The sequence below is a fragment of the Talpa occidentalis genome, unplaced genomic scaffold, assembly GCF_014898055.3.
Source record: "Talpa occidentalis isolate TD23 unplaced genomic scaffold, MPIMG_talOcc4v2.1 talOcc4.8, whole genome shotgun sequence".
Classification (NCBI taxonomy): Eukaryota; Metazoa; Chordata; class Mammalia; order Eulipotyphla; family Talpidae; genus Talpa; species Talpa occidentalis.
The window spans coordinates 53,313,060-53,329,510 of NW_023605194.1; the positions used below are offsets into that span (position 1 = coordinate 53,313,060).

The 16,451-nt window shown below is 36.5% G+C and overlaps 2 long non-coding RNA genes across 3 annotated transcripts in view; one reads left to right on the forward strand and one right to left on the reverse strand.

Moving 5' to 3' along the window:
* Window positions 1-2,095, forward strand: part of LOC119234887 (uncharacterized) — a 32,019-nt gene extending 29,924 nt beyond the window's left edge. For both annotated transcript variants that reach the window (XR_005122695.2, XR_005122694.2), the window contains exon 3: window positions 523-2,095. This is a non-coding gene — a long non-coding RNA (uncharacterized LOC119234887). The remainder of the gene's footprint in view (window positions 1-522) is intronic.
* The window catches only part of LOC129145071 (uncharacterized), a 76,996-nt gene that overhangs the window by 7,879 nt on the left and 52,666 nt on the right, over window positions 1-16,451 (reverse strand). The gene's annotated exons all lie outside the window — the stretch shown is intronic.

Consider the following 16,451-nt stretch of genomic DNA (forward strand, 5'->3'; position numbering starts at 1 on the left):
TCTATTAAAAGATATCTGAGAGACTAATCAGTCAAATGCAACTTGTAGATCTTGCTTAATTCTGATTAAGAAAACTAGAGGAAATTAGAGTAGTCCAAATATGAACTGCTTGAAATGCCATTTTGACCTGTCACTAAGTTTGGGCAAGACACTGGGTTATGGTGGGCTAACAAGCTGTCACTACTTTATGCATGTTATATATATGATTATTTATTGGTTGATGTGTTAGACTATGCAACTTCTAAGATTCCTTTTTTCTTAAAGATGCTGACCCCAAAGTTATTCAGAGAAAACTACTCAGTAGGAAATGTACCTGAGTATGTAGTTTTTATTTCCAAAGATGATCACTTTATGTTTCATTCCACATACTCTCTTGCAAGGAAGCCTTGCCATTTACCATTCAAGAAGTAAAATCTCTTTCTCTGCTGCTAGAATCTGCGCTCTCCCTGTGACTTACTTTGGCATACAAAGTATGGTGAAACTTCTGATGCTAGACTTTAACAGTGTCTGCTTCCTCCTCAGAGCCCTGAACCACCATGTAAAGTGATCCAGCTACTTTGGGAAGAGCATAGAAAGAGATACAACCTTCCAGCCCTAACTGTTCCAGTCATCCCAACAGAGTGAAGCTCTCTTGTACATTCAAACCCCAGCTGTTCCAGCAGTACAATTGAACCCAGCTTCCAATAGACCCATCAGCTGAATACAGCAATGACAGTGATCCTGGTTGACGCCACATGGAGAAGAAAAATTACTCAGCTGAACTGTATCTGAATCCTTGAGTGAATGTGATGGTTGCTGCTCTAAGGCACTAATTTGAGCAGTTTGTTAGGTAGCAATAGATAATATGGTGTACACTGAGTAAAACAACCAGTAGTCTCGGCCTCTACAAGTCAGTAATCTATATTTGCTCCTGATTTAAATTCTACTAAAATGGCAGTAAGCCAATGGATACAGTTTGTGTATTGGAACAATAAGAGTCCGCTTCACCATCCAAATAGCTGTATATATATGAGTAGTGAGGAAAAAGCCAAAACGCTGAACCCAAAGACACCCTAGAACTTAAGTTTTGCATTTGAGTAAAATGGTCCTTAACTGGATTAAACTCAAGTCTTACACAGTCCACATGGTGGAGAGGAAAAAAGACATGGCTATAAAATAGTCTAGTTTTTGATGCTGAAATGGTGGAAGGTCAGTATTACAATTTTCCTTTATTTTTTTTCAAAAAGAGAAAAATGTGTATTATTAACTAACATAGGATGCAGAGAAACTTCTCCAGACAAAAATACAATTCTGATGATTTGGGAATGTGAGCCTTCTATCCTTTTTATTCTGATGAGATCCTACACAATCTTATATTCTTAACTGTGATGGTAGTGGGTCATTGTCATTGTCATTGCTGTCATCAACATCATTATCATTGTCACCATCATCATCACCATGTATTTCAATAAGGAGGAGCTGAGTATGAGGCAATGCACTCAAAGGGAAATAATGAGGATACAGAGAGCGTGATATAGGAAGTAGAGAGGAGGCACAGGAAGGAAAAGAATGATAAGAACTCTTGGTAAAGATTCAGAGAGATAAGGGGAGTAAGGATCATAAAAATATGATGGTATGTAATTTGCAAAGCAATTTGCTATTCATGGAGAACATTAATGTGTATAATACAATTTAATCTTTTTAACATTTGATAATGGTGTTTTATTGTATGTGTTATATGGATGAGGAGATACAGATGGGCTAAAATAATACAACTTAATAATTAATATTTTCTAGTAAAAATATTTAATGAATGCACACTTGTGCCAGTCATTATGCTAAGTGCTAGATATTTAATTGTTAACAAAACAGACTATCCATGTCATAACTTAAAGACTAGTGGAAAAAAGCATTCAACTAATCACAAAAAGAACTGTAAAATTACAAAAAATTCAAGGAACAGAATCCTAGGGAAACAGAATAAAAGATATTGATCTATTCAAATAATTCTGACTATAGATTTTTAGACAGACCAATTTAGACAATGCATAGATATCTTGCTTGAATCTGTCTTATGACTATATTTCATGCACATGCCTCTTATACTTTAAATAAACAAAAACATTTTCAAACTTCTTATTCTTTTTTTTTTTTAATTAAGTAACTCTTCCAAGGAAGCAATGAAAATTTTGCTTTATTTTTATGTATAACCCTGTGTGCTTCTACAATGACATCATTTATTTTAGTTGTTGGATCAGGATTCAGTTCTCTGTAGGCTTTAGTCATGGTCCTTGAGGGAGTGGAAAACCCATTCTAGACATGAGAATTACTTGCCAAGCTCTGAAAGTATCACTCACAGTCTGTGTACCAGGAGGTAATCAAAGTCTATGCATCCAAAATTCCTGGGCTTTCCCTGTATTTTTAGACTTCTCAGAATAACATAGCTTTATGTACCACCAAGTTTAATAAATTGTGATGTGTTAAGAGTTATTTTCACAAACTTTTGCTCTAGAAGAAAAGCATATAGTACAACCATGGAACATCCAATAGTTATTTTCTGCCCTCAGGAGATAAAACCTAATAGAGCACCATCTTCTCAAATAACTTCAAATGGTTTCAGATTATTAATTCATTAATCCTTCTGAGACCTCATGGCCAAGGTTGATAAGAATAAACAGGAAATTAAAATACAGAGTTGAATCAATGCATTCTGGGTTCCCCAAATCGAACAGGAACCAGAGTTGTGAATCTCTTTTTTTCTCAAATAGGCACTGTAGAAGGACTTCTGAATGAGATGGTCACTGTTGACCTTTCTTAGAAATGTACATTTTTACTCTAAGTACTGATTAAGTTTGGTTCTATTCCACATTTAATTTGTGGATTTTCACAAATATTCTTTGCATTCTAATTATTGCCCAAACCTTGGACTTTGGGCATTTTGTAATAATAATTTGTTTTATATTATTTTATTAAATATTTTTTATACAACACTGGACAAATGTTTCAACATTTCTCTCTTCAGTCCATCCTGCAGTAACTTGTCTTTTCTCTTCCTCTTGGTCTCCCTTAGTCAATTATTAGATGTGGTGTAGCAGTTGTTGTTGCCTTTTTCTTTAACTCCATTGTGGTCAGAAATTATACTTTATAAGATTTATTTTGTACATAGGTGAAAATACCATATACACTTGAAAATAATATGTATTTCTGTAGTTGTTGAGGATACTATTTAAGCCCAGATGGTTGAGTGTCATTCATATAGTTTGTCTGAGAGAGGAGTCATTCATTCTCTAGTTATGAAAATAAAACTGCTTGTTGTTTTCATATATTCAAAACTCTTAAGGGCTTCCCCTGGTGGTGCAGCCATTGAGCGCTGGGCTGCAGAGCTGCCCGCAGCATCTGCAGTGCTGTTTCGATCCCTGGCTGCCAGGCGAGGGTCCCACATGGCGCGCAGACCTCTTCTGCTGCCCGCTGCTTCCCTCAGTGGTGTATTTCGTCATTCTGCCTGTTCTGTTCTCCGCTCTGGCTCTTGTGAGTTCTCTCACCCTCCCGTGCTTCTGACTATACCCAGTGCTTGTATGGATAGATGAATAAATCTTCAAAAAAAAAAAAAAACCTCTTAATAGTTAGATTACATGTATAATATTTATGATTATTATTTGAGTTCAACTTATATCATTATGATCTGTTCATTTTTAACTCTGCTTGTATTCTGCCTTGAAGTTTTATTTTATTTTCTATTAAGAAGCTCTTCAGCTTTCTTATGCATACTGTTTGCAGTGTATCTCTTTACTGTTAGCTAACTTTCAACCTATTTGTGTCTGTGTACATAAAATTCATTTTTGTGGAGCAGGTATTTTGGACTTTATTGTTAATACTTTATGATTATCTCTAATTTTTAATTGATGCATTAAGATAGTTCATTAACATTTATTGTAATTGTTGATATGATTAAATTTATTATTTTTTTTTTTTTTTAAAAAATTATTCTTTTGAGTCCTAGCACAGTACTCTTTTTTTTTTTTTTTAATAGAGGCATTTTATTTATTTGTTTGTACATGCACTGGGTACAGTCAGAAGCGCGGGAGGGTGAGAGAATTCACCAGAGCCAGAGCAGGGAGCAGAGCAGGCAGAAGGACCAAGGTACACTGCTGAGGGGAGCAGCGGGCGGCAGGAGAGGTCTGCGCGCCATGTGGGACCCTCCTCCGGTGGCCGGGGAGCAGCCGGGGATTGAACCGGCACCGCAGAGGCCGCGGGCAGCTTCGCAACCCAGCGCTCAACCACTGCGCCACCGGGGAGGCCCCGATATGATTACATTTATATCTTATATTTTATCACTTGTTTTTTTGCTTTTTCCCCTCTGTTTTGATTCCCCTTTCTTGTTCTTTTATTATCTTCTTTTGGATTACTTGTATATTTTTAGAGATTCATTTTAATGTGGCTGTTGTTATGTTAGATATATTTCAAATATACATAGCAAACATTTCACAATATGCTTTGAGTTAACAATATTTAATAAAATATTTGTTCCTATATAGACCCATTTGTTGCAGCGCTCTACCCTTTATACTGTAGTCATTATTGCACCTATTGCATTAAACCTTATGACATAATGACATAATTTTTTAAAAAGTCATTTAATTAATAGAAATAATTTTCATATTTATATATTTATCATTTGAAATTCTATTAATTTCTTAAGTTCCATCAAGTTCTGAGAATGTCCTTGAGCATTTGTTGTAATATGGTTGTATGACAATCTTCCCTTATTTGAAATGTCTATATTTTCCCTTCAGTTTTTTTTAAAGGTTTATTTGTTTATGCATACAAGAACAGAGGGGTGTGGGGGTGAGAGGATTCACCAGAGACAGAGTAGGGAACAGAACAGGCGGATCTACTGAAATACACTGCTGAGGAGAGGTGGGCGAGACAGGAGAGGTCTGCTGTGCCATCTGGGTCGTCACCACCCTGGCTGGGGATCGAACTCGTGTTGCAGTGGCTGTGGACAGCTTCATAATGCTGTGTCTTAACCCCTTGCACCACCAGGGAGGCCCCTATTTCCCCCTCATTTTTTGAAGGATATTTTCACTTGATGTAGAATTCAGGGTTGGCAAGTTTTTCTTTTCAGCACTTTAATAATTTTGTTCCACTATTTTCTGGTCTTTATTGTTTCCGAGAAGGAGTGAGCTTTCATTTCTATAATTTGTTTCCCTGTGTTTATCAGTCATTTTTCTCTGACTGCCTTGTATATTTTCTGGCTTTCTTCTTGTGGGAATTATGCACACCCCCTACTTCATCACACATAATTTCAAGTGGCTGTAGTTGTCGTACACTTTGTCATTTTCTTCATGCTGGACAGATGGAGGGTTTTCTAATGGCATTATATTTGTTCCACATAGTGCCTACCGTGGCTTGACCTCTGGCTAAAAAACCTTTCTTTGCCTTGTTAATTTTTATTCATTGATTTGAGATTCAGCTTAATCACAATTTTTTCTAAGAAGCTTTTCTGATTCTACTGGATTTATCCATAAGTTCAGAACACATTTGACTACACTTAACAGGAAATGCTACTCCAGTAATTGCAACATACCAGGTTGATTTTTTCCTGCCTAAAATGAGATTTTAAAGTGATAGTTCAAAGCTGAATGCTAGATAGGCCATTAGGGACATAGGTTTTCCTTATTTATACTTTATAAAATCATTTATCCTTATCATTTTAAGGTGAGAGTTTTACCTCTGGGCACTATATTCATTTTTTAGGAAGGGAGAAGAGACAAGGACAATTGATAGGATGATTAACTCCACCTAGTTTGCCTGATATTTTCTCTTTTTTTGCAATGCTGAAATCCCAATTTCTATTAGTTGAATTAAAAGTTTATATGAGATTCAACCATAGTTTTTGCTTTTCATGACTAGAAAATATACTACATGACTACAAAATAAAAACAAGAGCTTATTAACCCTTTTGTGGAGACAGACTCTGACCTAGTTATGGTCACAGTTCACATTCACAATTTTGGATTATTATTAGACATGGTTATAAAACTGGGGAAGGTAGACAAACCTGCCTGAATGAGTTCTGGGAAGCTCAGCTTCTGAAGAATGGAATTAGCTGCCACAGGTGTCCATAAAGAACAACAAGGATTCCGGTAGTGTGAAAGAAGTCAGTGATTTATTAGAGAGGGAAGAACAGCTTCCACAGGGGAGGGGGTCTCAAGCAAGATATCCAAGGAATGCTTGTTCTTCATGGGCTTCTGGCTTTTGACTTGGTCAGACCCTGCTGGGGTCTGTTATCAGGCTTCTGTTGGGGAAATCTACCAGGCTTATCTTACCGTCTGCATCAGTTAGATTCCCAGGTTCATTAGCAGTATATTTGATTATTGACAGAGTGCTATTCCACAGTTTACTTAGCTAACTTATTTTTAGGATCTCTCCCTAAGAATAACCTAGGTGCATGTTGATAACACTCTGATTTTATCAAGCTTTTTAAGTTCCACACTTATGTCACAGAAAAAGTACATATAGTAAAAGACAAAATCTAAATGCATACTGCTTTAATGTCTTCAAATGTTAAGTTCAAGCCAAATAAACTCAAAGCAAAAAGTTGAAATATAGACAAAGTGTACCTAAATTAAGGCACAGGATCATTTATATCCATGCTAAACACACTAGAACAAAATTTAAATGTTCTTTTAGGAAGGAAATATATGTCTTTTATGTGGTTAGAGTTGCCGTAATCAGACTGTATTTCTTATCAAAGTAGGCCGAGGACATCAAACAAATTATCAAAATTTCTTATGAATTCTAAAGAAATTAAAATTTATTTCTATCCTATTCATTAATTGCTTCCTTTGAGGCATAAAATGGCATTTCATAGCCTTAGGAGAAGAATTTAGTTCTGTTTGTGGTAAACATAAGACTATATAATCTGGCTTATTATATAAGGTCTTTCTTATATAACCTGATGTTATGTAAGCATAGTAAGGGATGTTTAGCACGTGTTCAATGTTGACGAACACTAAGCAAACATAACTACTCTAGCATTTTTTCTCCCCATTTTACCATGAATTAGTGATTACAAAGAGTGAATACTATTACTATAGTCCTTACCTTCTAACACCACAGTTACTTTTCATACATTTTCTTTTATACCCAAAAATTATTGGACACAAATGCTTCTCAGCCATGTTCCAGCAATGCAAAATGTGTTTTTTCCCTATAAATGACACCAAGTAATTACAGTGATAAGAATCCCTTGGATCAAAAGTGAAATACATTTTTAGTAAAATTCCTTGACCCCAAGATTTCCAAGAAGCTACTCCTCTGATTTCAGTTGCCAAATTAACATAAATAAGAATTTGTCTTGTCTGAAGGGATTGGAAACAAAACCTCCTGGGAAGCTTGTTTTAGATATGTGGAGATATTTAAGCAGAATGTGACCTACTTCAATAAATTTTAACAAGTGATTAATTGAGGAGGTATGAGAGTTCCCAATTATATAGCTCTATTAGTAACCCCATCTTTAGGCATAGCCATCTCTTTCTGTCAACAATGGACACACATTTTGGGCTCTAAAGATATTTTGTTCTCTTTAATTTGTTAGCATGAAATCTTAAATTCAGTTCTCCATTTCCAAATCTAACTCTACTCTGAGCCCAACATTTTAAATATCATCTTTCCAGTCAGTACTCTTCACTATCATTTTATACTCTTCTTCAAGTCCCTGAATTTTCGGTTCTCGACCAATATAAAGAGAAGTCTTATTTAGGATCTTTCTAAATCTTTCCCAGGTACTAGCAATTTAAACAGCAAAAGTATTTTTATGGTAATTATATTAGTACACTTAATCATCAACCCTGTGTGATCTACAATGCACATATTAGGTAATTTGTTATCATATCAACACAGTGCAATGTTATGGAATCTCCTCTAGTGAATTATTCTATTCATGAAATTGTTCTTTTTCATCATAACTTTTATCATGTCCGCCATTGCTAGAATTCTTATTTGGATAGTCTCTAATACAACCTAGACTTTTATCTTTACCCTTCATCATTTGACATTTCCCTAATAATACAGTAGCTAGTTCCCATATATTAAAACTAGGAAGTAAAACACAGAAAATAAGTGTATAATACTATACTTTTTCTTTCTATATTTACTTTAACCACATTTTTTTTTAAGATTTATTTTATTTATACAAGAACCGGGGTACAGGCCAGATGCGTGGGAGGGTGAGAGGATTCACCAGCGATAGAGTGGGGAACAGAACAGGCAGACTGACGAAATACACTGCTGAGGGGAGCAGCAGGTGAGACAGGAGAGGTCTGCTCACCATGTGGGTTGCTCCAAGGTCGGCGGGGAATGAATTGGCACTGCAGAGGCTGTGGACAGCTTCACAGCGAGCACTGTGCTCAACTGCCTGCGCCACCAGGGAGGCCCTACTTTAATCACATTTTTAAGTCAGTGTATACTGGTAGGTAAACTGGGTAATATTGAAGAAGGCATTTTTTTTTCTCATAATATATCAAAGGGGTATAAATTATGAAGAGTAAAAAATAATTAGTAAGGTGGGTAAATGAAAAATGTTATAAACAGGTGGAAATTTTAGTTTTGCAAATGTCTATAAATTCATATTTGCTTTGTAGATAGGAATCCTGTAGGGACTCTGATTTGATTAATATAACCTCAAAGCCCAGTACAGGTATAGAATTAAAAAAAAATCAATAAATCTTTATAGGATAATATGATTAATAATTTTTTAAATTTTCCATTAAATTTTTTAAATTAAATTTTTAAAATTTCCCAATGATGTTTATAGGAACTGTAGAGTAAGATTAATATTAGAAAGGCAGAGGAGAAAGGCTTCTAGGTTTAGAATCAAAAGAGTGGGTTGAGTCTCTGCCATTTACTAGTCACACACTTCCCTGGAGTCAACTATTTTTTTTTTTAAGATTTATTTTTTATTTATACAAGAACTGGGATACAGGACAGATGTGCAGGAGGGTGAGAGGATTCACCAGAGACAAAGCGGGGAACAGAACAGGTACAATGATCAAAATATACTGCTTAGGGGAGCAGTGGGCAAGTCAGGGGAATCAGGAGAGGTCTGCTGTGCCATGTGGGTCAGCTCCCTGGCCAGGGATTGAACTTGTGCTGTAGTGGCTGCGGTGAGCTTCATAGGTTGTGTCTTAACCCCTTGCACCACCAGGGAGGCCCCTCAACTTTTTTTAATATTTAAAGATTTTTATAAGCATAAAGATTCCCAGCATTTTTATATTTGTAAGTTTGATCACATGAAAAACATTGAGTCTTAAAGTTCAAAGGAATCTCAAAGACCAAATTTTAGTTTACTATCCTTGTTTTACAATTGAGAAATCCAATGATTACTGATGCTTTGTCCAAATGTATGAGCTGTTTTGTGTTTTTGTAGGAGAAACTTCTCTTCCCCCACCAAAAAAAAATCTGTTCTATATTGATGTGTTATGGTTATTCTGTCTCAATGTGAGAAGTTATAAAAAGTATTTTTCAGTGCCATTCTATATAATGACCATGGAGACCTAGACAATGAAAGGTTGTACACACACACACACACACACACATACACACACACCCCACTAGTTCTCCAAAGCTACACTCATAAAGTCATTCCAAATTATTTTAATTCAAATATAAGTTTAAACAGTTACTTTTTTTCCAGATTTTTAAATACTCTTTCCTGGGTAATATTATTCATCTACCAGTAGCTTCTTTGCATTCCCTGCCTTTTTGCCCCAATCCCTAATCCAGTTTCAATATATTACTTCCAATCATGTATTATGTGCCAACTTCCCAGGATGCTTTAATCATTCTGACATTCAGGAAGATGTGCCCGAGACACTGACATCTCTAGAAATACTACTCTGGTTGACAGTGTTTTTAGAAGATGTGTACCCAGCAACTAACTTTTGAATATATAATTTTGTATTGGCATGAACTGACAATTGCACTCCCCCTCCCATCCTTTTTATTTCATGAGTTTTATAGACTATTTGTGGCCTCCCCCCACCCTAATTCATATATTAAGACCCTAATCTCCTCCACTGTGGCCATGTTTGGAGAGAGCCTCTAAGGAAGTAATTTAAATTAAAATGAAGTTGTTGGGTAAGGCCCTCATCTAATAGAATACATGTTTTTATAAGAAGAGATACTGGAGAGATCTCCCTCTCTCCCCAGATCATAAAGAATCCATATAATAAGATGAAGGTCACCTACCAAGCCAAAAGAAGAGACTTCAGAATGAAACCCCTCTTGCTGAAACCTTGATCTTAGACTTCCCAGTCTCTAGAACTAGGAGAAATAAGTTTCTGTTTAAGTACATGAGTAGTTTTAGATGTTAAATATTTGCATTTAATTTATCTATGTTTAAATATTTCCATGGTTGAATTAGTGGTAGTGGAAGGAGAAATTATTGTTTGGGTAAATGTGAAATCTAATTACATACAATGATGTTTTTGGTTTTTTGGAGTGGTTGTTTACTTTTGGAGCACCTGAATACAGCTGAAGAATTTTTCTGTATTAAATTTGTAAGGCTTTATCTTTCTCTGTGGCTCCAACTAGTTGGCACTGTTGGTACTATTAACATGTTGAAAAACACAGATGCCTTTTCTGGGTATTCAGAAGCAACTGAGTTTTCATGCTCTTTATATCTGTTCCCTTTTTAGCCCTGCTAAATCAATGATGCATGGTTGCCTTTCCATTGTTTTGTTGTGTTTTATTCCTGGCATTGCACTTTTTGTTCATTAGACAAACATAGAGCAGATGATAAATAGCCATTGGGAAAATAATGTGTTAGACAAAAATGCAACAATGTGTTTCACAGAAAATGGCATGTCATAGATGCATGTGTCTGAAGTGAAATAATTAAAAGATGCTTTGTGTATAGGGAAAAGCATCTGTTTTGTTGTTGTTTTTTAAGCCATGGGAAAGATACCATTTCATCTGTTTAATACTGGACAAGAGAATTATTTAAACATGCATTTGGCTAGAGTCCCAGTGCCTTACACATAGAATCCCCTAAGATAACTGCATACTTCTCTAATTGCACTTACTGCACTGAAATTACTTCTTTCTCTATTTTTTTCTTAAAATGGAATCTCCTTGAAGTTAAGATTTCATCTTAGTCAACCTTGTTTCCCCTCATTAAATGTCTCATAAAAGGCTCTCGATAAATATTGTATTGGTTACATAAAAATTTTTCGGTGGATTTGTTTTTATTAAGATAGCAATGTAATTGTTTAAAACATTGGAAAGGCAGTGTTTTCTTTTCCTACAGCTCACAGGTCAATACATCCATTTCATAGTATCCATTATATATTTTTCCACCCAATTATACTGATAGGATTTTAGGAGGAAATGAAATTTTGAAGCAAGTTTGAAAAGAATGGAAGTGATTAATTGCTGCATTACTTTTCTTTGTGAGAAGGGTTAGAGGAATCTTTTTACTCCAAATAGGAGAGCTAATTCAAGAATGTAAAAGAGTAAAGCTTGATGAACCAAGTGTTTTCTTTTCTTCATAAATGAAAAGGAATCTGGAGAGAGGAAACAAGTCAAATGTAAAGAAGGACTGTTACAGTAAGAGAGATGAAATGCAAGGGGGGATTTATTAAGGAACCAGGTGGAATCTGTTTTAAAGTGATTGGATCAGCATGTACTTTTCTGAAATCATATTTGATGATTTGATTTTTTTTAAAGATTTATTTATTTATTTATACAAGCACTGGGGTACAGTCAGAAGCAGGGGAGGGTGAGAGAATTCACCAGAGCCAGAGCGGAGAGCAGAACAGGCAGACTGAGGAAGTACACTGTTGAGGGGAGCAGTGGGCAGCAGGAGAGGTCTACGAGCCATGTGGGACCCTCCCCCTGCAGCCAGGGATCTAATCTAACTGGCGCTGCAGAGGCTGTGGGCAGCTTCGCAACCCAGCACTCAACCGCTGCGCCACCGGGAAGGCCCTGATGATTTGATTTTTTTTAAAAAGATTTATTTTGGCTTCTCTGTTCAGGATTCTTTTAAAAAATAATATTTTATTTTGAAATAAATTTAGATTTACAGAAGTGTTGCAAAGATAGAAAAGAAATTTCCAATATTTCCTTTATGCCACTTCCCCCATCTCAACATCTTACATAACCAGATTATTTATGAAAATTAGAATATTAACATTGGTACAATACTATTCAATAAATCATAGATTTTCTCCAGATTTCCCTTGCTGTTCTACTAGTGAACTATTTTTGTTCTTGGAGCCTACATTTCATTTAGAAATTCATGATTCTTTGAATTTCACTTTTGAAGTTTAACATTTATGTCCCACAAAACCCTTATATCAATTCAGTTGTGTATTTTAGCTATTTCCTGGTTTTAATTTTCTAATCATCCTGTATTTATCATTTATTCGCCATGTAAAATAGGAATATACATCTCTTTAAATGTACAGTCCCTCTTTAGCACTCTTTTTCTCTACCCAGGCTTCTCTCTGAAGGCCCTTTGCCTCTGATCAGATGAACAAACTACAGAAACTAGATACTGGCAGAAATGTACAATTTTCACTTTCCCTACATAATTCAGGCCCTTAGAGAAAACACTTAAGCAGAGGTTGTCAAGTCAATCTGACAACCTTGTTAATGTTATAATATTTAATTTGTATTAGATCACAGAGTGAAGATTTTATTATTTTCTTAGATTTGGGACTAGCCTTTTATCCTTATCAATTGTTTTCTGAAAATAATGATTTATTTTAACTAAGCCATCAGTCAAAGGAGGTCAAAAGATTTTATTTCTGTCAATTGGAGAACTCTGGAGTTCATGTATCATTTTGTTTTTAAGTGAAGTCTTTTCTATGCGGGAGAGCCCAAAACTCTCATCTTCTCATGGCTCCCTACATCTCATCTCCCTATTCCTCTGCTTCCTTGGGGGAAGTGCTCTGCCTAACAGAGTGGGTAACCATAGGGACGATCAGTGCCAACAGCATTCCAAAAACTCAATTCTAGAAAAACAATTGGCCTGACCCTTTCATGGGGTCTTCTTTTTTTTTTTTTTTAACTTAAATAGGCTATATTTTTTTATTTATTTAAATTATTATTTTACATATTTTTTACATCATTTTTCATTTTTGTACAATGTGTGTATTTTCATCTCAGTTATAATCCCGGTGAGATTCCCATCACCCATTCACCCGTGAACCATTACCATGGTGCCTTGTGCTCTTCCCACCCCTGACTTGATCCTGCTCCCTTCTTCCCCACTGCAGAATGTCTTTGGTTTATAGTTGCCTGTTTATTTATTTTTTTTAAACTTTTTTATTTTATATGCTTTTTATATCATTTTTCATTTTTGCACAATGTATGCATTTTCATCTTGGTTATAGTGCCCATACAATTCCTACCCTCCTTGTTTTGATCCTACGCCCTTCTCCACCCCTTCATCCCCCCATAGTGTGTCTCTGGTTTATAATTACTTGTTGATTTTGATTTTTACTTTATTATAATTAGTCTTTTTCCTGGTCCCTTATTTAGGTTTTCTAAAAAAGACACAGAAATATTAATTCAAAAGGGCTCCTGCACCCACTTTATAGCAGCACTATTTACAATAGCTAAGCTTGGGAAACAACCCAAATGCCCAAAAATAGATGACTGGATCAAGAAGATGTGGTACATATACACAATTGAATATTACTCAGCAATCAAAAAAGATAAACTCATGAAATTTGCAGCAACATGAATGGAGCTGGAAGGGATCATGCTCAGCCTGTTTATTTCTTAACACAGAGTCTCTCTGGGTAGAGTTAGAAATTTACAGCATGGAACTAGATTTAAACATAAATTATCTTATAGCTGCAAAAAGTTGAAGAACCATTTCTCTGGAGCTGGGGGTATGGTGGGATCTAAATTATCAGATAGATTTGACTTCCAAAATTTAGTGCAGGGCCTCCCTGGTGGCGCAGCAGTTGAGTGCTGGGTTGCAAAGCTGCCCGCAGCCTCTGCAGAGCTGGTTTGATCCCCGGATGCTCCTCGGGCACTGGGGCAGGGTCCCACATGGTGCGCAGACCTCTCCTGCCGCCCGCTGCTCCCCTCAGCAGTGTACTTCAGTCCTTCTGCCTGCTCTGCTCCCTGCTCTGGCTCTGGTGAATTCTCTCACCCTCCCGTGCTTCTGACTGTACCCAGTGCTTGTATAAATAAATAAATAAATCTTTAAAAAAAAATTAGTGCAAAAGTTATTTGGAGCAATAAGATAACTCCTTTCTTCTCCATATAATAGCTTGGGACCTTAAAGTTCATTGTGATCTGTATTGGTTTAATAATTATATTTTTATCCCTAAGTTCTTTTGTGGTAAATTCTTTTTTCCCTTTATTTCCAGAGTCCTTTTCAGCCCAATTATTATTCCTCCTGCCTAACTTGTCTCTGTTTCACAGTATATTCTTTCATTTATCATTCCTACTCCATTACTCTCCTCTGACAAGATTGCATGCTGGGCATTTGCCACCTCCTCCTCCATTCCAGTCCCTTGGGGGAAGTGCTCTTCCTAAAAGAGTGGGTAACCATAGGGACTGTTAGTGCCAACAGCATACCAAAAACACAATTCTAGAAAATGCATTGGCCTGACTCTTTCATGGGATCTTCTTAACAGAGTCCATGTCTCTGGGCAGAGTTAGAAATTTACAGCATGGAACTACTTATAAACATAAAGAAAACAGAGCTCCATTTTTATTTATTTATTTGTTTGTTTGTTTGTTTTTATTTATTTTTGAGAAGGCATACTTAACCCAGTCATTGGAAGTGAAAGGCAGGAGGTTGGGGAATAAAGGATGGGATATTGCCTCTCCTCCATATTCAAGCAGAATGCTCCTCTGCTGATTCCCAAAAAGAGAAATAACCCCCTACCTTCCCCTACTGCTATAAAAGGCCACTTGGTCTTAAATAACTTCATTTATTTGCCTGCCATCCTAAAATGCTATAAAGGGTTAATCTCTAATCTGATTTTTAAACAAAACATAGACTCTAACTTAATAATACTGACTTATTACAATGATTATTTTTACCATAGATACACTTAATGTGCAGTGTATGTGTGCCAGGCACTCTGTTATATGCTTTGCATACATTATCTCTAAACCTAATAATCGTCCAATGAAATAAGCTATAATTCTGATTTTTCCAAGGAAACTGAGTCTTAACTGGCCCACTGTTCTTCCTTTGCAAGTGGCATAACTGGCCTTGTACTAAGGCCTGTTTGTGGTTGAAGTCCAAGGTCTCAAACCCAAACCTATAGTGTACCTCAATGACAACTTGAAAATGAACTGCTGTTGTTAGGAACTTGAGGCAAAAATAAGGGTGGCAAGGGTGATAGAGAAGAAAAAGCTGAAATAATAGAAATAGAGAGGCATGTTCCAGGCATTTAATAAAAGATCATATTAAGATGTCTGTATTCCATTTACCTAATTATATTTTCTATTCCTTGAGGTCATTAATTTGATTCCCTTTATGCATAGAGAAGAGAGATACAAGATAAGGGGGATACAGGAGGAGACACATGGAATAGAGGGACATAAGTGCCTGATCTTAAGAGTCCGCGTGGCTGTGCTGACCCAACTTGGCCCTGTGAGTGAAGGCATGCAGATAGAGGGAGGGACCAACAAGCACACAGAGACACAGGGACCACTGGGGAGAGTGCCCATTGGCCCACATACAGCATCAGTGTCTGTGCAAAGCCCAGCATGGCTGTGTCACACCACCCAGTACTGTGAGTGAAGATGTGCACATACAGGGAGGGACCAAGAGCACACAGAGACTCCGTGACCTCCAAGACTAGCACCCATCCACCCATCCACATCATCACAATCCTTGCCTGACCCTCAGCCTGGCCCTCAATTCCTGACGTCCCAGAGTGGGAGCGCTCTGAAGTCTTGCTCACTGGCAGCAGTGGCACAGTGGCCCTGTTCATAGAACAAATCCTAAGTAAACAACAGGGGGAAAGAAAAATGCAAATAGTCAAGCAAGCCCTCTAGGGAACAACACAGCACAAAAAGAAAATCACTCCCCAGAACTCAACACCAACATGGAAGAATTTCTTGCCTGACAGATAAAGAATTCAGAATTGCCATAAGTGAAACACTTTAAGAAGAAAAGGAAAAGAATGATATGAGAAATATGATCAACAAACTGAAGAATAAAAATGAATCTTTAAGAAAATAAAGGAACTGCAGGATCTTAAAAGCTCAATAAAGGAGCTAAAGAATTCTGGGGAAAGCATTGAAAACAGAACTGATGAAATGGAAGAACAAATCAGTTCTCTTGAAGATACAGCTATAAAAAGAACCAAAAAAGAAAAGGAAAGAGAAGGAGAAATGAAAAAGAATGAAGAAACACTTTGAGAGCTATCCAACACCTGAGGAAAGGAAATGGAAGTCATAGGAGTCCCAGAAGGTAAAGAGAGAGACAA